Here is a 20654-nt window from a genome sequence, read left to right as displayed (position 1 = left end):
TTTTATTTTTTTGGTGAGAACAATTAAGATCTACCGTCTTAGCAAATTTCAAGTATATAATATAGTATTATTAACTATAGTCACCATTCTGTATATTAAATCTCCAGAATTTATTTATCCTATATAACTGAAACTCTGTACCCTTTGATCAACACTTCTTCATTTCCCCCAATCCTTAGCCCTTGATAACCACCATTCCACTCTCTGCTTCTATAGGTTTGACTTTTTTAGATTCCACATATAAGTGAGATCATGCAGTATTTGCCTTGCTGTGTCTGGCTTATTTCACTTAGCATAATGTCCTCCAGGTTCATCCTTGTCACAAATGGCAGGATTTCCTTCTTTTTTAAGATTGAATAATATTCCATTATATATATATATATATATATATATATATATATATATATATATATAAAATATCTCACATTGATATACATCTCTCTCTCTATACAGATATATATAGATATATCTCTATATATCTATCTCACATTTTCTTTATTTATTCATCCATCAGTGAACACTTAAGTTGTTGCTCTATCTTGGCTATTATAAATAAGGCTGCAATGCACATAGGAATGAAGATAGCTCTTCAAGATTCTTATTTCATTTCCATGGGATATATACCCAGAAGTGAAATTGCTGGGTCACATGGTAGTCCTATTTTTAATTTTTTGAGAAGCCTCCATACTGTTTTCCATAGTGGCTGTACCAATTTACCTTCCCACCAACAGTGTACAAGGCTTCCGTTTTCTCCACATCCTCGCTAACGCTTATGTTTTATCTTTTCAATGATAGCATTCTAACAGGTGTAGGGTGATACTTCATTGTAGTTTTGATTTGCATTTCCTTTATGGTTAGTGATGTTGAGCACCTTTTCATATACCTGTTGACCATTTGGATGTCTTCTTTTGAGAAATGTGTGTTCAGTTCCTTTGCCCATTCTTCTTGCTATTGAGTTGTTTGAGTTCTTATATATTTTGGATATTAACCTCTTATCAGATATATGACTTGAAAAGATTTTCTCCCATTCCACAGGTTGTCTCTTCACCCTGTTGATTGATTCCTTTGCTGTGCAGAAGCTTTTTAGTATGATGTGATCCAATGTGTCTATTTTTGCTTTTGTTGCCTGTGCTTTTGGGGTCACATCCAAAAAATCCTTGTCCAGACCAATTCAAGAAGCTTTTTCCTTACCTTTTCTAGTATTTTACAGTTTCAGGTCTTACATTTAAGTTTTTAATCCATTTTGATTTGATTTTTATATGGCGTGAAATAAGGGTCCAGTTTCATTCTTCTGCATGTGGAGATCCAGTTTTCCTAGCACCATTTATTGAAGAGACTAGCCTTTCCCCACTATGTGTTCTTGGCAAGAAGGTGCTCAATTAATGGTAGTTTTGTCCTACTGTTTTCAAGATTTCCCAAAGTAAAATCTCTAACATACAGACTTTTAGGAGAGGAAGCGGTTTCAATACTAAGAGGTCACAATTAAAAAAAAATTAGAACTCCCTTGTCTATTGGGGAACATGAGCCACATGGACTCAAATTATTAATCCTTCTGCTTGCAAATCCATTTGACAAGAGCTGCAAGCTCTAATGGAAAGTCAGAACAATTCAGAAATCATCCTGTATTCAGTGAACACTCCCTAAATACTTATTAAACACAAAATAGACCCAGGCATTGGGGTTGGCAATAAGGTTTATTATTTGATTGTGTTTGAGATCAGAAAAAGATAAGATTCTGTGACTTATTTTTTTATTCAAGTAATAATTTAACTAGTGACTGGAGCTGATTGTGTAGAATAGACAGGCCAGCTGGATGTCTGTCTTAGTTCTATAGCAAATATCTAGTCTTTTTCTGTGTAATTAATGAGGATTGTGCTATGGTTGAGACTAGTTATGGAGCAATTTGTAATTTTAAAAGTGTTTTCCCAATCCTGGTCTCATTCATTCCTTACAGTGACCCTGTGAATTATAAGCTGTATGGTCTTGGCTTTAGAGTCAGGCAGTACCAGAGAGGAATCATAGCTTCAACAATTATTCAACAACTATGTGACCTGGCACAGATTATTCAACTTTCCCGAAACTTTAGTTATTTTCGTATATAAATTAAGATAATATTTACCATATATGACCGCTACAGAAATTAGTTTATAATAAATGCTTAGTGTCATATTGGGTGCATTGCATGTTCTCAATTTATTGGGAATAATTATTTTTGTTTCTGTTCTTGACATAAGTTGGAGAGGGGTCAATGATCTTGAGTTTATAGAAACTGAAGCCCAAAGAGTTTAAGTGACTTACCTATGATCTCACCTGGGCTGTAGAGTCAGGGCCAGAGCTCTGAGATTTTTGTCAACTGCTCTGTTTGCAGCGCACACAACTGCGTCATGTGCTCTAGGAGGCACCAGCTGAAGAATGAGGAAGCTGAGCCCAGCCAGCCTCATTGGCACCTGGACCATGACATGATTGACATATTTTGTATATACTGTCTCATGGTGATGTTGAAACTTTAAAATAGTTTGAACTTATTTAACTTTTATTTTACTGCTCAACAATATTACAGAATCACTTCATATGATCACTTTGAATTTTCTTACTATTTCAGAGGCAACAAAAATTTTAGTAATAGATTATTAGATAGTGATTGATAATGCCTGGTTTATAATTAATTGTATTAAACCATAGCTTGCTGTTCAATTATGACTGCCAAAACTTCATCACACTGCAGGGGTTGAAACTAGTTAGAAATTGCCCTGGGATTAACCATCAAATTGTCTGGAAACTGAATAACTCATGTGGCAGCAATTTATTTGTTTTGCAAAAAAGAGTTTATGTTACTCTAACATTCTCTGAGATCAAATTTTGGGACTCTTAAGAACATAAGAAAGGTGATAAATATTTGTGGTTCTTGTCTCATTCCCCATGGGGAGAAAGTTTTATACAATCATGGATCTATATGGAGAGAAGTGGTATATATTTTTCTATTATGTAAGCCATTGGTTTGGATCCCTAAATATTTTAGACTTGTTTTCCTGGATACCTAAATTCAAAAGGAGTGTGGCTTTGTCCACTTATTTCGATGAAAAATTAAGAAATTGGATTCTAATAGTTCCTGAATTTTGCCTCAGAGAACTCAGATTTTTACTTTAGAGCAGCTTGTCTTGAAAGTTCTAGTAACTGGGATAGTCTTTCCCTGATGGTTGTTTTTTTCCCCTAAGGGACCTATTATTAACAATAAAAAACACGTTCAGTTTATTAATTAATTCATTTGTTCATACAACAAATTTTTTAAAAAGTAGCTACTATGCAATGGTGTGCTGGTAATCCTACTCTTTGGAATAAAAAGCCTTGATTTGCAGCATTTGGCAATTTTTCAGATGGGTATCTTCCTCTGTGGCTAATTTCAAGCTTTCAATGTAATGTCAGTGAACACAAGGTTGAAAAGAGGTGAGCAGAATTAGCTCTCCCAAGCTGGTCTGAGCCAGCTCCAGCCCACTTCTGACCCTATCCGACCCTACGTGTTACATACTTTGGAGATACATATATATATATATATATATATATATATATATATATACATCAGTCCTGGATGAAAATGGAAAAATTCAGCTAATTTTCCAGAAAAAGCTAAGATGGTTTGGCTTATTTTTTATTCAGGTGATAAATTGCAGTTCTAATCAACTAAGAGTAGTAAAAAACTCTGAATGTTTTAAGTTAGTTCTATACATTGTCTCCATTTCCATGATTAACTCAGATTATCTTATGATTGAAACTTGATCAGTAGAAACAAAGGTAGGTCACAATTTTAAGACGTGTAATTGCTTATTGAGAAATAAGATGGCAAATGAAATTATAAATTTTCATCCCTTAGACACAAGCCGTTGACGAGTATATACCTATGGTGCTAGTTCATTTAGAAATGTTATGGTGGTGAAATGAGTGTCATTCCATTGTTATGGGTACATTTTTCCCATCAATTGGTCAGAGTAGTCTACTAAAGTTAAAGGTTTGGGATTCAGTACTCTACGTTCTGCTGCGTGGTTATAGCTAGCATCTATAGGCAGGCCAACCATCTTTTAATGTCACAAGGAAAACTGGTAATGGGAAATTGATGGATTGGTATAATCCATGCTCACTCCTAGAAAAAAATTCAAAGGTAAGCCATATGGATGATGGGTCAACAGGACTTCCATAACGTGTGTGTGTGTGTGGCATTGTTCCTTTCTGAACACTTTTAGGCGTTTAAACAAGTCGTTGAACTCATGTGTATATGGATTTTGTCTCAAGATTTTTTTTCAGTGAACACTATTTTAAAAATATTTGCTCACATAACAAAACTCTTTGTTACACTTTCAGTAGGGACATAATATTTCATCTTCTGTGTGAACCATCATTTTCCTAAACATTCTACAGTTTTAGACATGTGGGTGGCTTTTCACATTTTTTTATTATAAAGGAGATGTCCTGGACTACAAATCTCTTATCATAGGTCTGATTATTTCCTGAGGAGAGATTCCTGAAGTCAAGTGCATGAACTTTGGAAACAAAATCAAATTGCTTTGCAGTGAGATGGTCCTGGCGTACCTTTCAATAGTGTGGAGTCTTAATGTGTTACCTCAAAGCAACGTTTCAGCATCAAGAATTATAATTTTTAAAACTTTACTTGTTTGATAGGCAAAAAGTGGTATATCATTTTAATTTCCCTTGAGAGTACTAGTGAGGTTGAACTTTTTTCTATGTTGATTGTTCATTCGCATTTCCTTTTCTAAGAACTACCTGCTCATATCCTTTGCCTATATATTGAACTCTTAGAGTTTTTTACTGGTTTTATTGAATTCTGTATTTAGAGAGAGTATATAACTTTATCTGTCATTCTTGATACAAGTATTTTCCCCAGGTTACTTTTTTAATATTGGTTAACATGTTCTTGTGATATATGAAAATTAAAGTGTTTATTAAAGTCACCTCTATTTATATTTTTCCTTTGTAATTTCTTCCATTGAATTTATGTTTAGCAAGTTCTTCTCCATTCAGATTAGATACATATTTACCCATGTTTTATTTTGATTTTTGTTATTTTTATTTTCTTAATATTTTTTATTCTGTTTGATCCTTATTTCAGTATATGAATATAATTTAAAGATTAATTTCTAACAAATTATGTTAACATCAGTTGTAGAATACGACTTCCATTCTCTATTAATTGTGATGTTTCAGTTTTCATATACTTAATGTTTATTTATACTAAGGTCTGTTTCTGAAACGTTGATTTTGTTCCCTCTTTCTGTCTAGTTTGTGTCAGTACTGTTCTTATTGGAGACATAATATTTTAATAACTTCTAATGTTAGTCCCCCTATTATTACCCCCATTTTAAAATTGTATGGTTTAACTTGTTTATTTTTCCAAATTATTGTTAAAAGATTTTTAAAAAATGCATTAAAAAGCCTTCTGTTGGGATTTTGATTATCAATGTGTTAAGCTTATGTATTAATTTGGGAAGAATTGTCACATCACTTTCATATAAATGACAGCAAAATTATTTACCTTAGAAGTCAATACAAAAGGAAAATCAAAAGTTGAAGTGTAGAAGGGGCCACAGAGTACTCTGGAAGGACATCTACAAACTGAACTTGGGTCAATGCTCACTTATTTATATTTATTAGCTGTGAAGTCTTGAGAAAGTCCCTTAAGATTTTTGAACCTATTCCCTCATTTCTAAAATGGTGATAATATCTTCCCTGCTTACCTCATAGGGTTGTTGTGAAGATCAAGAAACAGTAGAATACTTGGAGACTTTTAGTACGTTAAAACATGTATATTTTTAAAAGTTAGATTGTTTAGATCCCTATAAAGATCGAAAGGCCCCTCATATGGACACGCTGGGACCAGAATCTGAAAAGTACATTTCCTTAAGCTGGGAAACTTATAAACTATTTCTCACTATCTACCTCCTCCTTTTAAAATGCAAATTATTCAGTTTCTTTTCCTTTTCCCACTGCAGGTACAACTCATTTACAAAGACCAAAACTTTTTAATACTGAAAAGAAGCCTTCATATTTTACAAGCAGGAAGCCTGTCAAGCAACTTGCTCTCGGCAGGAAAGCAGATCATGTATCTTGAGCTTATCTACCTCCTTTAGGCGGCATCTAGCCCTGATCATCCTCGGATATGCACACAGAGCTCTGGAAGACCCACTCTGTACTCTCTGAGCTGGGGCCGCCTCGCCCAAGGCATCTGAAGAGTTCTCGGTCTCCCCAGCCTGTTGTTTAGGAAGCTCGGCTTCTTCCTCTGAAATGTTGACTTTCTGCTGTCATTTTCAAACTACCTACTACTGTTTATTTGAAATCTAAACATCTGGGAAGCTTAAAAGACCAAATTTGTTGAGGGCACAGTCTGCACTCTAACTTTATACGCATGAGACACATGACAAGTAAACATGTTGATAGCAGGATTTACTAAAATGTAACTTCTGTAATATAATCTGGGGCCAGGAAGATTTAGTTCAATCTTCTATGGCACCATTTATGATGGAATTTTAGATCTGGAAGAGACTGAACGATCACTACCTTAACCCTTTAGTTTTGCAAAGAAGGAGCCCAATTCAGAGAGAGGGTGACTTTTCCATGTGATATGGCCAGTCAGTGGGAGAGCTGGGAGCAGAAAACGATCTGGATTCCTAGCTCCTCTCTATTCTACTCTGATACTGCGCCATTCTGAAAATGACACCGATGCAATGCAAAGTGTTAAAGAATGTGCTGTACAATCCGGGAAGAGAAAAGTTATAGCCAGTGGCAGAATATCCTGAAAATACCTGCTCACAAGTTCTTTAAATACCGTCCTGTAAATGTCTGAAAGAAGTAGAAACATTTGGAAAATAATACACATTAAAGAGTCTCTCCTTGGGTCTTGGATATCTTCTGTCTCATTTATTTATAAATATTTAATAGGAGTGAATGATTTTACCAAGGCTCATAGTGGAAAATACTGTATCTGATCATAACCCAGGTTTTAAAAATATGAAAGTCCAGATTTGATCATCTCCTCAGCCAGTTTGACTGGTTCTGCTGACTGGTTATTATTAAAATTGGAAACAAAGAAGATCTACCTGCCAAAATCTCTTTGGCTTACTTCTGGACTCTTCTTAGTCTGCCCCCATCAGACTTAGCAACTGCAATTTCCTCTTGTCCCTAACAGGAGCTCTGCTTTTAGTGGACTTAATTCCAATTTTTTAAAGTCTTAAAAACTTTGCTAATTTTGGCCTCCCAATCTTTTTATTTCTGCTGTTCCTTCCCTCAGACTATCCAACTCTTTCTCACAGACAGCTTTAGTCAGTTATGGTTTTTCCTGGTTCTCAACTTCTAGGGCCCTCACACTCATGTCACATGGATTCTTATACCTTCTGGCCTTGTCCCCTCAACTAAGTTGTGACTCCTGGAAGGAAAGGGAGTGCAAAAGTTTCCTCATGAATAGCCTTAAGACCGCTGGGTTCTAGGGAGGGCCATGAATGAATTGAAAATGAAAAATACAACTGAATGCTGGGAAGGGAGAGAATCAAGTGTTCTTGAGAGGCTATTTCTTGTTACAGATCTTGTTTCAGTCAAGTTTGATATCTCTCTCTATTGATTCTTGAATTCTCATTACAACAAGTGAAATGACAGCCCTTAGGGTGTTCTCATTTCCCGAATTTCTCTGGCTTTATTTCATGGTCTCTTTCCTCTGAATGACCTTGTTTCTCTTTGAGTCATGGTAACAATTATTTGCTTTTCCTAGATACATATTTTCCCCTCAAATAGTTTCAGGTATTTATTTTCAAGATCTACAAGGACTATTGTAAGAGAAACAAATTAGGCAGACGGGCTGTGACTTGAGTAAAAAGTCTGTCAGAGGCAAACTAGAAATGCTTCTTCTCTAAGCTTATAATTCTTAATGACATATCTCTATCATGACCAGTCATATTGCATTATCTTGATCTGTGCCTGTTTTTCTTTCTCCCACCAGCCTGTGAGCACAGCTTTATTTATTTTTATGTGCTGAGTACCTAACACAGTGTCTGGTGAATAGTAAGCCCACAATAAATGTACTTAAGACATTAAAGAAATTCTAGATTTCTTTAAAAAAAAACAGTTTTGTATTAAGTGAGAAAACCTCTTTTGTTCTTTTTAATTGTTCGTTGATTTTTTTTCTCTAATAACAGACAAAATGATGGTCTGAACACCAGAGGCAACAAAATGGCATCCTCTTTCTCCACCTCACAACCTCCAAGTTTCCCTTGAATATTACCTCAACTTATGTTTGCTCTGTCTGTGGGGTTGGAGCATCCGTCCTTTCTATTTAAGGTTGTGTGTAACCATTTTCTTCTATGGAAAAAAAAGGCCGATTCTTGCAGCAAGGGTTTGCTGAAGCTGGTGAAATGGATTGGTTTTGTTGACAAATAGGCTTGGTCTGAATTGCTGACATCTCTCAGCCCTCTGCTGGATTGCACAACATTGTGCAACTTTATGTGGCAATAAATGAGTTTATTAGTGATGAGTTGTGTGTTTGTGGCCGTGTCCGTGTGTGATAATAAACATCTTTTGTGGGTACTTACAGCAATAATGACACCACTCTTTTTCAGTTCACCCTTTACCATAAACTATGCTATTATTCATTTCAGTGGGAGCATCTAACCTCAAAGAATGTTACGAGAGAAGCTTGTTGAAACAGAGTAATGGACAGTAGGCTCTGAATAATCCTCTACTGGCAGGATTGTGTGATAGCCGAGCAGATGGCTTCTTCTATGTTGGTGGTCTGTAATATTTCTACCTTAAGCCATTCACATCTAACACAACTTTGCCACACCAGGCCCAGGATATTTTAGTGACTAAAAACAGCAAGCACAGTATTTTCTGAAGTCAGCCCTAGTCACTTGTGGGATGAGCCTGTCACTCCAGGGTGTGCTTCTTGAGGAGACTCTGCTGAACTGCGGTCCCTGCCCTTACAGAGCACACAATCTATGATAACTGAACAAGGCACTGGAGGTGCTCAACCCCTCAAATGGCAGGAGCCCAGAAACAAGCAGCACAGAACCAAACTGAGCTGAGCTCAACAATGGCCACAATGGCTGGGCCCTATAGGGATGGGGTGGAGTTAGGCATCACTGTCAGGGAAACCTTTGAGGAGGACAAGCCCTGGACTAGTGAGAGGAAGGAGTAGAAGTTATGGCCAACAGAAAGGAGTAGAGAGAATGTTCTAGTTTGCCTGGGGTGGGTCATACGGAAAGTTAAGGAGGAAGGAGCAATGAGTTGTGGGAAATGGAAGGGAAATGAAACTGTTAGATAAGCAGGCCAGCTAAAATTCCCTCAGGAAAAAAAATTCATTACAATCTGTCTGAATCACCGAAGAGTTTGGGGGAAGACATTAAAACAGAAGCAGAATCTGAGCTCACTTCAACGGACATTAGTTGTGCCATTTGGTGTCTGCAGGGCACTGGGCTAGGTGTCAGAGGACAGAGGTGAGGAAGAAGTCGTCCCGCCCTGAAGGATCTCAGTCTAGTCAGAGACAAGCTGTAAATGGATTAGTTCAATATGCTGTGGTAAGTGCTGGGCTAGAGGTGTGCTGTGGAAGCACAGCGGGGTAGGACCCGACTTGATCTTGAGAAGGGTAGGGGGGTACTCTGGGGAAGCCTATGATTCATTCCAATAAAGAAGTCTGTGCATCGGGGAGAGTGCAGAGGGAGTGTGAAAGGCTTTTATAGGTAGAGGGGTAGTTTGAGGACAGGCCCTCATGTGCGAAACCACACGATATTTGCTGAGGCTGTGTACTGAGTTTGAACTGCTGGATCATCAAGTTTGAGTTGAGGTGAGTGCGTAGTGGGAGATATAACTGGGGCCACAGACAGGGGCTGTGTTTCCACCACAGGAGCTTATCCTGTGGGTAATGAGAATCTGTGAGGGGTTTCAAGACAGGCAGGAGCATGGTGGGATTCCAGAATAATCCCTCTGGCAGTGGTGTGAGGAAGGGCAGGGTGAGGTCCATGGCTATTAACAGTTCAGAGACTGTAAAAGTGAGAGTTTCTGTGGACTTGGCTACGGCTTCTGCAGTGAGAATGGAAAAGAGGGATGGGTACTGAAAGTATTTTCCTTTTAAAATGCTGAGGGTGCTGGAATTGTTAGGACATGGAAGACTAGAGAGAGGAAGGAGACTGGGATAACTGGGAGATTTCTAGCTTTGATGGATGAGTCCATGGTGCTAACTCCCACTCCACTGGGGTTTGACAGGCTGAGTTTGAAGGGTCTCTGTGGCATATATTCTAAAAGAAGACTGGAAGGGAGTCTACTTAATGTCACCCACCAGTGGTTTGATTGTCAGGAGACTGGAAGCTGAGGTCTGGTCCTGGCTCCATCCTTGACTGGCAGTCCTGTCGCCTCTCACAACTTCTGCTTCCTCATCTGTAGGTGATGATAGTGAAGCTTGCCCTGGAGGATGCTGTGAGGTCCGCTCTGGAGATAGTTGCAAAGGGCCGTGGATTGTTGTGCTCCTGGTGGACGGCACCATTCCTGAGATGGCTCTCCATCCATTTTTCCTGCTTGGCTGTTTTCTGGAAAGTGGAGAAAAATGATGGAGCTCTGCCCCAAGGATCTCCTCTCACCACGAATGCTAACAGAGCAGACACTCTGAACCGGCGGAGACGACTCAGCATTTCCGAGGGTTTGTGGGTTTAACTTTGAGTCAACATTATTCTAACACCTTTTACTTCACTTAATATTCACAGTGTCTAGTAGGTGGCAGATGTAGGCACAGAGCCGGGAGGGGCTTTGGTGCCAGCAGAATCCCTTCTTGCAGTTCTAGGAAAGCCACAACGATATTTTTTCCCCTCTTGGCAATTTTTTCTTTAGAGTTGAAAAATTTAAGCAGATTTAAATGTTTTCTATGAAAAAATGAAAGGAGTAAAGAGGCCACAGTGAAATCTTCAGGAAAGACACTGTTTGTAGTTCCATATATATGAAAGTCAAAAAGAGGCTAAGAAAAATACGTCTCCCTCACACCCACCCACCCCACCCACTCACCCCACCCCCGAAAAAAAATGTTTGCTGAAAGCCACCATGGCTCGGAGTTCACAGACGGGAAAGAAGTAGATAAGTGAGAGAAAAGTTCCTGAAGGTGTCCTGTGACAGACATTGTCTCCTACTGGTGACTGTCAAGAGCTAGTGCCGACCTGAGCTGGCACTAGTTCTTCCAGAAGAGTCAGAAGAGTTCACTTAGATTTTTTAATGTTGGAAAAACCAGTCAGGAGAAAAAAAAAAAATAAGAAAAGTTCTTTTTTCCCCCCTTCTTTTAATATCGTTTTCAGTAGCACAATGCGTTTAAAGTAAGGCATAGTTTCCTCAGAGTAATATGGCCTCAGGACATGATTTAGATGGAAAATTTAAGTAAGATTAATGCAATTTATTATCCGACAGGATATCCCTACAAGCCACACTATTTGGCTGAATTTTCGATTCCCAATCTAATATTTCAGATGAGATTTCCAGATGGGTGTCTTATTCCTCTATTAGTTCAGTCAGGGTGATATAGAGTTTGTAAAACAGGAGAGGTTAAACTAGTTTTAACACTTGATTAATCATTGAAATTACTTTGTTACTGTTTGAATTCATTGACTTTTGTTTATTAAGTAACTCCCTAAAACGCAAAGCCAACACAAACTAGAGGTGCATTTCCAGCTTTGCTAATTTATTTGATGACTTCTTCAAAGGAAAATTTTTTTAAAAGTAGTAAATTTATGGTTACATTGAAAGGCTGCTCAATGCGTGATCCCTGCCTTGCGAAAAAGTAAAGTGTGGGTTTCTAAGACTGAGGGAAATACGCATACACACACACACATGTACCCCAAGCCTATAGTCTAATTTCCTGGAACATTTCTGGGCAGATAAATCTTTGAAACAAATTGGATGAACAATTATCAGAGCTTTTGCTACTTCCATCAAGAACTAGAACAGAAACTGCCTGAGGTGACAAACCACACATATATTCTGCCATTTTATAAACCACTGGCAAGTCTATTAGGGGAGGTGAATTCCAGCGCACCCCATGAGGCTGTTCTGAATGGAGGGATGAGCTATGGGGAAAGTGCCATAGACGATCAACCATGCTCCACAGCAGGACTCAGCTCTTAGCACGAAGTGAAGGGGGAGGGGGCTGATTCAGAAAGTGGACAAAGCTCCAAACCAGAACTTCTTTTTGGGATATGAAAATTTCCTGAAGTCTGGGTTTGGTAAATTGATTACAATCTCTTTTCAGAGGCCTATCAGGAGCAAACTAGTGAGTTGCAGACATAAATTTGAATTCCAGAGTCTCTGACTAACGCAACTCATAAATGAATTCCTAAATGCTGACTGAGCCAGAAGACCCAGCTTTGGAAAACCACTTGGCAGGAATCATTAGTTTCAAAATGAGATGAACTGCTCTATTTAGCCCTCATTCGAAACTTTACAGAAATGCCAGATTTCCATAAACACAGGTTTCCTTGAATTTCCAGGGCTTTGATTAACTGGTAGATGAGGGTGTCTCACAAATACAGATTTGTATGCAATATTCAGCTTGGACGAGATTGGGAGCTGGAAACCAACACAAACTATTGGCTCTCATTTCTAAGATGTTAACTCTTCCCTTGTTTTTTAGAAAGCTCTTTTTGTTATGAGGAGTTTGGAGAATTGAAAATTAGTCTATGGTTTAAAAACGTGGCTGTAGATCATATTCTTGTCATTTATGTCATCATCTGTTAAGCTTTTCATGACTGATTGATGACCCACCGCTTTATAGTGTGGCTTTAAAGCTCCAAAGGAATGAGGGAATTAAAAAATACACTGGTGTCTCTGCTGAAAAAGTCATAAAGTTGTGGCTTCCACTAGTAAAGAGATTGCTTGCAAAGAGATATTTTCTTGTTTTAATGTGTTTTAATTTTTCCTTTTATGGCTGTTTTTCTCCATTGATACTGGCACATTAGGCAGAGTATGTAAAATTGGTACAACATAGATCCACAGAGTTAAAAATTTTCGCGGTTGATTTTTTTTCTTTTTGGCTTCTGCGTTCAAGTCAATAAAAACAAAATAAATTTGGAGGGTAAATAGCCAATTTTCTGCATTCTGAAAAGCTGTTTCCTTCCAAGGGAGTAAGTTTAGAGCCCAGGACTGACTTGAGTTATGACATGGATTCCGTTGCCTCTGTGGGCTTTCCCCATATTTCTTTCAGTGCCTGTCATTTGTCCATAGAGTTTTAAACATCAGAGATTATGCAAGAAGAAAATATTAGTTAAGCTAGTTAGGCTGCCTCAACCAGGTTGAATCTTTCGTTTTTAGTGGAAGGTCTGAAAAATATCCAGAGACCAGATTTATTAAGTCTAGCTTGAAGCTTAACTTACAACAGGGTAAAAATACCCACAGTTATCAAGTTGGCTGCAGTTTTAATCTGCTTCTGGGTAGTAGGCACTCATATGCTTGCCTAAATGAATTGGATCTTACAGGTGGTTCTCCAAAAGTTCAGCTTCCAGTTATAGAAAGGAGCGATATAGAAGTCATCCTTAGAAAGGGCAACCTAAGAACAAAGTTTTGCACTAGGTCACAGGATAGCATGAACATTCCTGAAGTCGGAAAGATGTGGATGTTGCCCAAGAATGACTGGGAAGTCCCTGTAGTAGTTTTTCAAGCAGGATAGTCTTAAGACTTCCATCTGAGGTTTGTCATGATAATAACTGCCCTCACTCAGGATTTGACTAAGGCTTTGCCTGCAGTACTTGGTAAGGAGCCTAGCGAGACGACTATGGTGAGGTGCTGTTTGTAGACTGTCGCTTGTTGCCGACATTATCTTCCACCTCCTACCTCTCCTCCTCTTTTTCCTCTTCGTAATTATCATCATCGTCATCATTGCAATCATTTCTTGCCCTTAGTAACAAACATAGAGGTTAACCAAGGCAAAACATAAGTTAGCTTATTTCATTATTTTCTTCTTCTCTTCCATCTCCTTTTTTTTTTTGGTCAAGGACCCAAAACCAAGAAGAAAATATTTCAGAAACAGTTCCTGTAGAATCTCACACAAATGTGTATGTGTGAGGGGCTTGGCTCCAGTGGGATAAGCAGATGCACAGCTCCTGGGCAAGTACTCCCGGATCTGGCTACCTTATGGGACATCTGAGATTAGTTCTTAGAGCCTCCGACTATACAGTGCAAAGATCTTGAAAAATTCCATTCCTTCACTTGACAGAATGAGATGCCCCAGAACTGAGGGTGTTGTGTAAAGGCAGAAAAATATGGGGACAGCGGGCAAAAAGGGGGTGAGGAGTGAGAATGACAAGAAGACAGCAGAATCCACTCAATGAGAGGTCTGATTTCCATTTCACACTGTGGGCAAGATCAATTTGATTTGCCAGGAGAGATCTTGGGTTGTGTGTGTTGCTAATGCAGAGGGGGTGAGTGGCTATATGGATGCACTTTCTGTGGCTTGTAATTCTATAGAGTCTAGGATGCCTCTAAGTTTCAATCCTCTTCTTTCCCTTGGAATGCCTTGTCAGCTGCTGTCTGCTGGCCACTTGAGCATGGTGATCTGTCACCTCTACTCTTGATTCCTTTTACGAAGGAATTGCATTCCCACACTCCCAGTAAAGCATTGGGGTTCTCCTCTACCTTCACTCACTCAATGAAATTTTTGCTGTTGTTGTTGCAGGTATTCTGTTTTCTAGGCACTGTGCTAGACACCAGGAATACAGTGGAACTTGACGTTAATCAAGTTGTCCTGAAGAAATGTAAATTGTGAGTGAGGCAAATTCTGTGAAGGCAAACTCCACGGCTAGCACATCACCTGCATTTAGCTTGCTCAGGAAGGTCTGGGATGTGATGATGAAGCTGAATCTGGAGTCTGAGTAGGAATTAAGCAGATGAAGAGGGGAGTGAAGAGAGTTCTGGTTAGAGAAACAGATGGTGCAAAACCATGCATTTTCCCAAACAAAACCTGTGCCATGGTCTGCGTGAGGAGGTGTGGCAGAGGTGGGGAGAGTTTTCCTTTCATCACTTCTGAGTTGAAATATGTCACCTGGATCATGGAATCAGTCTGCCACCTGTGCTCCAAGCCTCTAAGAAGAGGAATTATTTACCTGTCCCTTTATCAATCATTTATTGCTTTTTTCTTTTACATAAAAATGTTCTTGGGGGGGCTGGCCTTGTGGTGCAGCAGTTAAGTTTGGCTGTTCCGCTTTGGTGGCCCAGTTCGCTGTTTGGGATCCCAGGTGCAGACCTGTGCACCACTTATCAAGCCATGCTGTGGCAGGCACCCCACACATAAAGTAGAGGAAGATGGGCACTGATGTTAGCTCAGGGCCAGTCTTCCTCAGCAAAAAGAGGAGGATTGGCAGCAGACGTTAGCTCAGGGCTAATCTTGCTCAAAAAAACCCAAACAAAACAGAAAACAAAAACAAAAACAAAAAAATGCTCTTGGGGCTGGTGATTCAAAAATATAAATCAAATGTGATTGCTGGCTTCCAGGAGATTTAGCCTTGTGCTAGGTTAAAGGACATACACAGTTTAAAGCTCTTGATACATATTTGCAAATTGTTTTCCAGAGATTTGTATTGGTTCACCCTTCTACTGTGGGGAAAAGTCTGTTCTAAGTTATTTTCTTAATATTCCTTCCTTTTGAGAACTTGCTTTCCCTCACACCTTGTGATTCACTCAGGGTCACCATTACATATTGCCATCTCTATCAAGAAGGACAGCCAGTTAGAGTATTTCCTCTCCTGTTTCCCAAAATAGAAACAGCAACGCCAACACAGCAATTCATCCTAGGTCAGTATGTTACCCAGGCTGGGCCATCACAGGTTTTTCTATTAGATGAGTTTGTCTTTTATCCTTCAAAATTGTAAGCTAGGAAGAGGATTCAGTGCCCTGGAGCCACTATGGATCATATTTCTCACTGCACGGAGACAGTCTGCCTGAGAATTGGTCCACCACAGTGAGAAGCAGAGCCGAGGGATGGAGAAGGAAGAGCTACACCATGATGGGACCACTGGGCTCCACCAGCAACTAAAACCAGGTCGTACTACTCCTGCATTTTTCACTTAGATGAACCAACAAATCAATTTCTTTGTCTTCCCTCCTGCTTCCCTGTCTTTTTTTCTCTTTTTTCCTTTTTGTTAAATTGGTTTGAATTGAGATGCTGACTGGTAGAGAGTCCTTACTATACCTTCATGATCGTTATTATCACCTTAGAAAATGCTATGAACTTAAAAAAAATTCCTGTATGTTTGTATATCTTTGAAATTTGTATACACACATTTGTGCTTGATGATTAGGATGAACATTCTTTTTCTCATTTGTGAATCATGTGTTCATGTTTTGGTCCACTTATTTATTAAGTTCTTAGTTTTAAAAACATTTGCATAAGTTTATTTCATGCTGAAGATATATAGGCTACATGTTTGTGAAAATGCTTTTCCCACATAGTTGTTTGTTTATGTTATGAGTCTTTTACCTAGGGAAATTTGCTTTTTGTTTGTACAATATAAATTATCTTTTAATAAAAATTTGTTTTTTGGTAAAATTAAATTATTTTTCTTTGTAAATTTTCCTACTGTTTTTAAATTTACAACTCCCTTCTTTATAGAATTTTTGTTTGCGTTTTCAGTTTTAAACATTCAGAACTTATTTAAGTGTGTGATTTGAGTTGCGTTTTTGTGTTGACTTTTTTCTGCCTATTCGCTATTTTTTTGCTTCAACACTTGAATAATCTGTTAATTTCCAATTGGCTTATAATGCCTTTAAGAAAATCAGATGCTATGTTCTTGTAAACATAAGAACATATGGTAAGTTTTGTCTGGGTGTTATTTATGGTGTTTCATTTATATTTAAGGCTATTTCTAAGTTTATATGTATAATAGGATTTTGGTTCTACACCATGTCTAATTTTAACCGCACAGAGACAGGCAGCTATTATTGTCAATAGCACCACTTTTGATTACACAGGGCAGTAAAATATAGTATGTTTCTTAATTATTTCTAAGACAGAATTATGTATTGATAGCTACTGTCTATTGAGGCTTCTCATGTCCTAGACACTCTGCTAAATTTTAATTCTTATCACAACTCTATATGGCAGATATGATTATCCTCCTTCATAGAAATGAGTTTGTTATTATTTTCATATTGCGATGAAATATTTTTCAAATTTTTCAGTTTTAATTTCTAATTTGATAAAGCTTGATAGGTAAAACTCCCATAACCAAAACTTTTAAGAGCATGAAAGTGTCCTGGGATGAAGAAGATTGAGAACCGCTGATGTAGCTCACAGTAGTCTTCATAAAATTATTAGGTGTTAACATTATTATTAAGTTTTGAATATTTAAGTATAATTGGTGTACAATAAATTGCGTATACTTGAGTGTATACTTTGATGAGTTTGACAAATGAGTACTCCCATGAAACCATCACCATGATTAAGATAATGAACATATCTATCACTCCCAGATTGCTTTGTAATCCATCCCTCCCTCCCCAGGGGTTCCATAGCCAACAAACCCGCTGGTCTGCTTTCTGTCAATATAGTTGGCATTTCCTAGAGTTTCATATAAATAGAATCATATAGCATGCATTATTTTGTGACTTGCTTTATACAACTCAGCATAATTATTTTGAGATTTATTCATCCATGTTGTCATGTATATCCAGAGTTAGTTCCCTTTTATTGTTGAGTAGTATTCCATTGTATGGATATACCACAATGTATTTATCCATTCAACTGTTGATTGACATTTCAGTTGTTTGTATTTTTGGCTATTACACGTAAAACTACTATGAACATTCATGTACAAGTCTTTGTGTAGATGTATGTATTTCTCTTAGATAAATGCCTAGGAGTGGAATGTCTGGGTAGTAAATGTTTAACTATTTAAGAAACTGCCAAATTATTTTCCAAAGTGATTGTACAATTTTACATTTCCTAAATTTCCATCAGCAGTGTGTGAAAGTTTCAGTTCCTCCACTTACTTGCTAACATATGGTATGACGAGTTAAAAAATTTTAAAGGCATTTTGGTGGGTATGTAGTGGTATCTCATTGTGATTTTAATTTGCATTTTCATGTTTTGTTGCCATTCATATCTCTTCCTTGATGTTGTATCTGTTCAAATCTCACCAATTTGAAAAATTGGGTTGTTTGTTTGCATTTTTATTATTAAATTGTAAGAGTTCTTCATATAGTCTAGATACCAGTCCGTTATGGGATATAAGACTTACAAATCTTGTCTCCCAGTTTATGGCTTGCTTTAAATTTTCTTAAGAGCGTCTTTTGAAGAACAATAGTTTTTAATTTTTAGGAAGTCCAACTTATTGCATTTGCTATAAATTACAAAATGCATATCATAAATTATAGATCTCAATGATTATTTTCTTGTTTGTTAGTATTTGCCAGTGAACATTTTCTTATTACGTTGTAAGATCAATAGTGGTATTTGCTGTCTGATTTCTAATATTGGTAGTTTTTATTTTCTCACTTTTTTCCTAGATGTTTATCAAATTTGTTTATCTTTTTTCAAAGGACTAGCTTTTGATTTAATTAATTTTCTATATTGTTTTTCTGTTTTCTATATCATTTATTTCTGTTATTTTATTATTGTTATTATTTTGTATTTGCTCTTTTCCTTGTCCATTAAGGTGGCATTAGGATCATTGATTTGAGACTTTTTTTCTAATATAAACATTCAAAGCTATACATTTTCCTTTAAGTATTATTAGTTGTGCCTCCATAAGTTTTGATATGTCTTGTTTTTGTTTTTCTTCCATTCAGACTATTTCCTAGTTTTCTGTTGATTCCTCCTTAGACCTATGGATTATTTAATAGTGCATTGTTTTATTTCTAAATATTGGGAGATTTTGCAAAAATCTTTCTGTTACTCACATTTAAACTATTCCATTATGGTCAGATAACATACTTTGTATGAGTTGAATATTTTTAATTTTATTGAGACTTGCATTATGGCTTAGAATATGGTTGATCTTGATAATGTTCTGGGTACATTTGAAAGGAAAGAGTATTTTGCTGTCATTGGGTAGGGTGTTCTATAAATGTCAATTCGGTAAAACTGTTTGATAATGTTGTTTTATTCCTTACTAATTTTTTTATATATATTTGTCCTATCATTTATGGAGAGAGGTATTGAAATATGTAACTATATTTGCAGATTTAACTATTTCTCCTTTCACTTTTCTGAGTTTTTGCTTCATATATTTTAGATCTCCTTTTCTAGCTGCATAGACTTTAGGATTGATATATACTCCTGATAAATTAACTGCTTTCTTATGAAATAACCATCTTTATCTCTTGTAATATTCCTTACCATAAATCTACTTTGTCTGATATTGATATAGCCACTTCCATTTTCTTTGATTAATACTAGAACGATGCATCTTTTTCTATCCTTTTACATTTAACCTATCTGTGTCTTTATATTTAAATCTTGTTTCTGATAGTTAGCAAGCAGTTTTCTTTCTTTTCTCTTTTGTGTTTGTTTGTTTTCCAATCTGGTAACCTCTGCCTTTTCCTTGTTATGTTTAGATCATTTATATTTAATGTGATGCAATTGTTGATATGATTGCTGTTTATTTTCTATTTTTCCCATCTGCTTCTCCCTCTTTTCTGCCTTATTTTGGATTAGTTGCACACTTTTTTATTCCATTTTATCTTCTTTATTGGCTTATTAGTTACATCTCTTTTTAAATATTTTTAGTGATTGCTTTATGATTTATCATATATGTTTTAGCTTATTACAGTCTACCTTCAGATAATATACCATTTTACATAAGGTATAAGAACTGTACAAGCAGATACTTCGATTTCTCCCTTTCCAAACTTAGTATTATTATTGTCATACATTTTACTTCTGCATATGTTATAAGCCAAACAATACATTTTAAAGTAATTTTTGCTTTAAATAGCCAATTTTTAAAAAGAGATTTAAAAAAATAACAAATCATTTATATCTGAACATATATTTTGTACTTCTGATACCCTTCATTTCTTTTTTTTCTTTTTAAAGATTTTATTTTTTTCCTTTTTCTCCCCAAAGCCCCCCAGAACATAGTTGTATATTCTTCGTTGTGGGTCCTTCTAGTTATGGTATGTGGGACGCCGCCTCAGCGTGGTCTGACGAGCAGTGCCATGTCCGCGCCCAGGATTCGAACCAACGAAACACTGGGCCACCTGCAGCGGAGCGCGCGAACTTAACCACTCGGCCACGGGGCCAGCCCCTCTTCATTTCTTTATATACATTCAAATTTCTAGCTGCTGTCCTTCTATTTCTCCCTGAAGAAGTTTCTTTCAGATTTTTTACAGTACAGTCTTCAGGTGATGAACTCTTATAGATTCTGTATGTCTAAGAAAGTCTTTGTTTTGTGTTCACTTTTGAAAGGTATGTTTTTCTGAGTGTAGAATTTTAGGCTGATAGGGTCCCTGCTCTCCAGTAGATTAAAGCTGTTGCTTCACTGTCTTTTGACTTGCATTATTTCCAACAAGAAGCTGGTAATTATTGTCTTTTTTCCTCTGTATGTAATACATCCTTTTTCTGTGATTTTAAAGATTTCCACTTTATTACTCATTTTAAAGAATTTAATTTGTGACATGTATTGGTGTAATTGTCTTCA

The 20654-nt window shown here is 37.1% G+C and overlaps 1 long non-coding RNA gene across 4 annotated transcripts in view; it reads left to right on the top strand.

Moving 5' to 3' along the window:
• The window catches only part of LOC106830450 (uncharacterized), a 118020-nt gene extending 97927 nt beyond the window's left edge, over nucleotides 1–20093 (top strand). For 3 of the 4 annotated variants that reach the window (XR_011499402.1, XR_011499403.1, XR_006522341.2), the window contains 3 exons: nucleotides 6000–9569; nucleotides 10432–10684; nucleotides 14693–20092. This is a non-coding gene — a long non-coding RNA (uncharacterized lncRNA). Of the gene's footprint in view, nucleotides 1–5999; nucleotides 9570–10431; nucleotides 10685–14692 lie in introns of all 4 variants that reach the window. The other variant, XR_011499401.1, reaches the window with a different exon arrangement.
• The last annotated feature ends 561 nt before the right edge of the window (nucleotides 20094–20654 follow it).

The sequence above is a fragment of the Equus asinus genome, chromosome 30, assembly GCF_041296235.1.
Source record: "Equus asinus isolate D_3611 breed Donkey chromosome 30, EquAss-T2T_v2, whole genome shotgun sequence".
Lineage (NCBI taxonomy): Eukaryota > Metazoa > Chordata > Mammalia > Perissodactyla > Equidae > Equus > Equus asinus.
The sequence above is the reverse complement of the archived record's forward strand: the minus strand, read 5'-3'. Positions and strand labels throughout refer to the sequence as shown.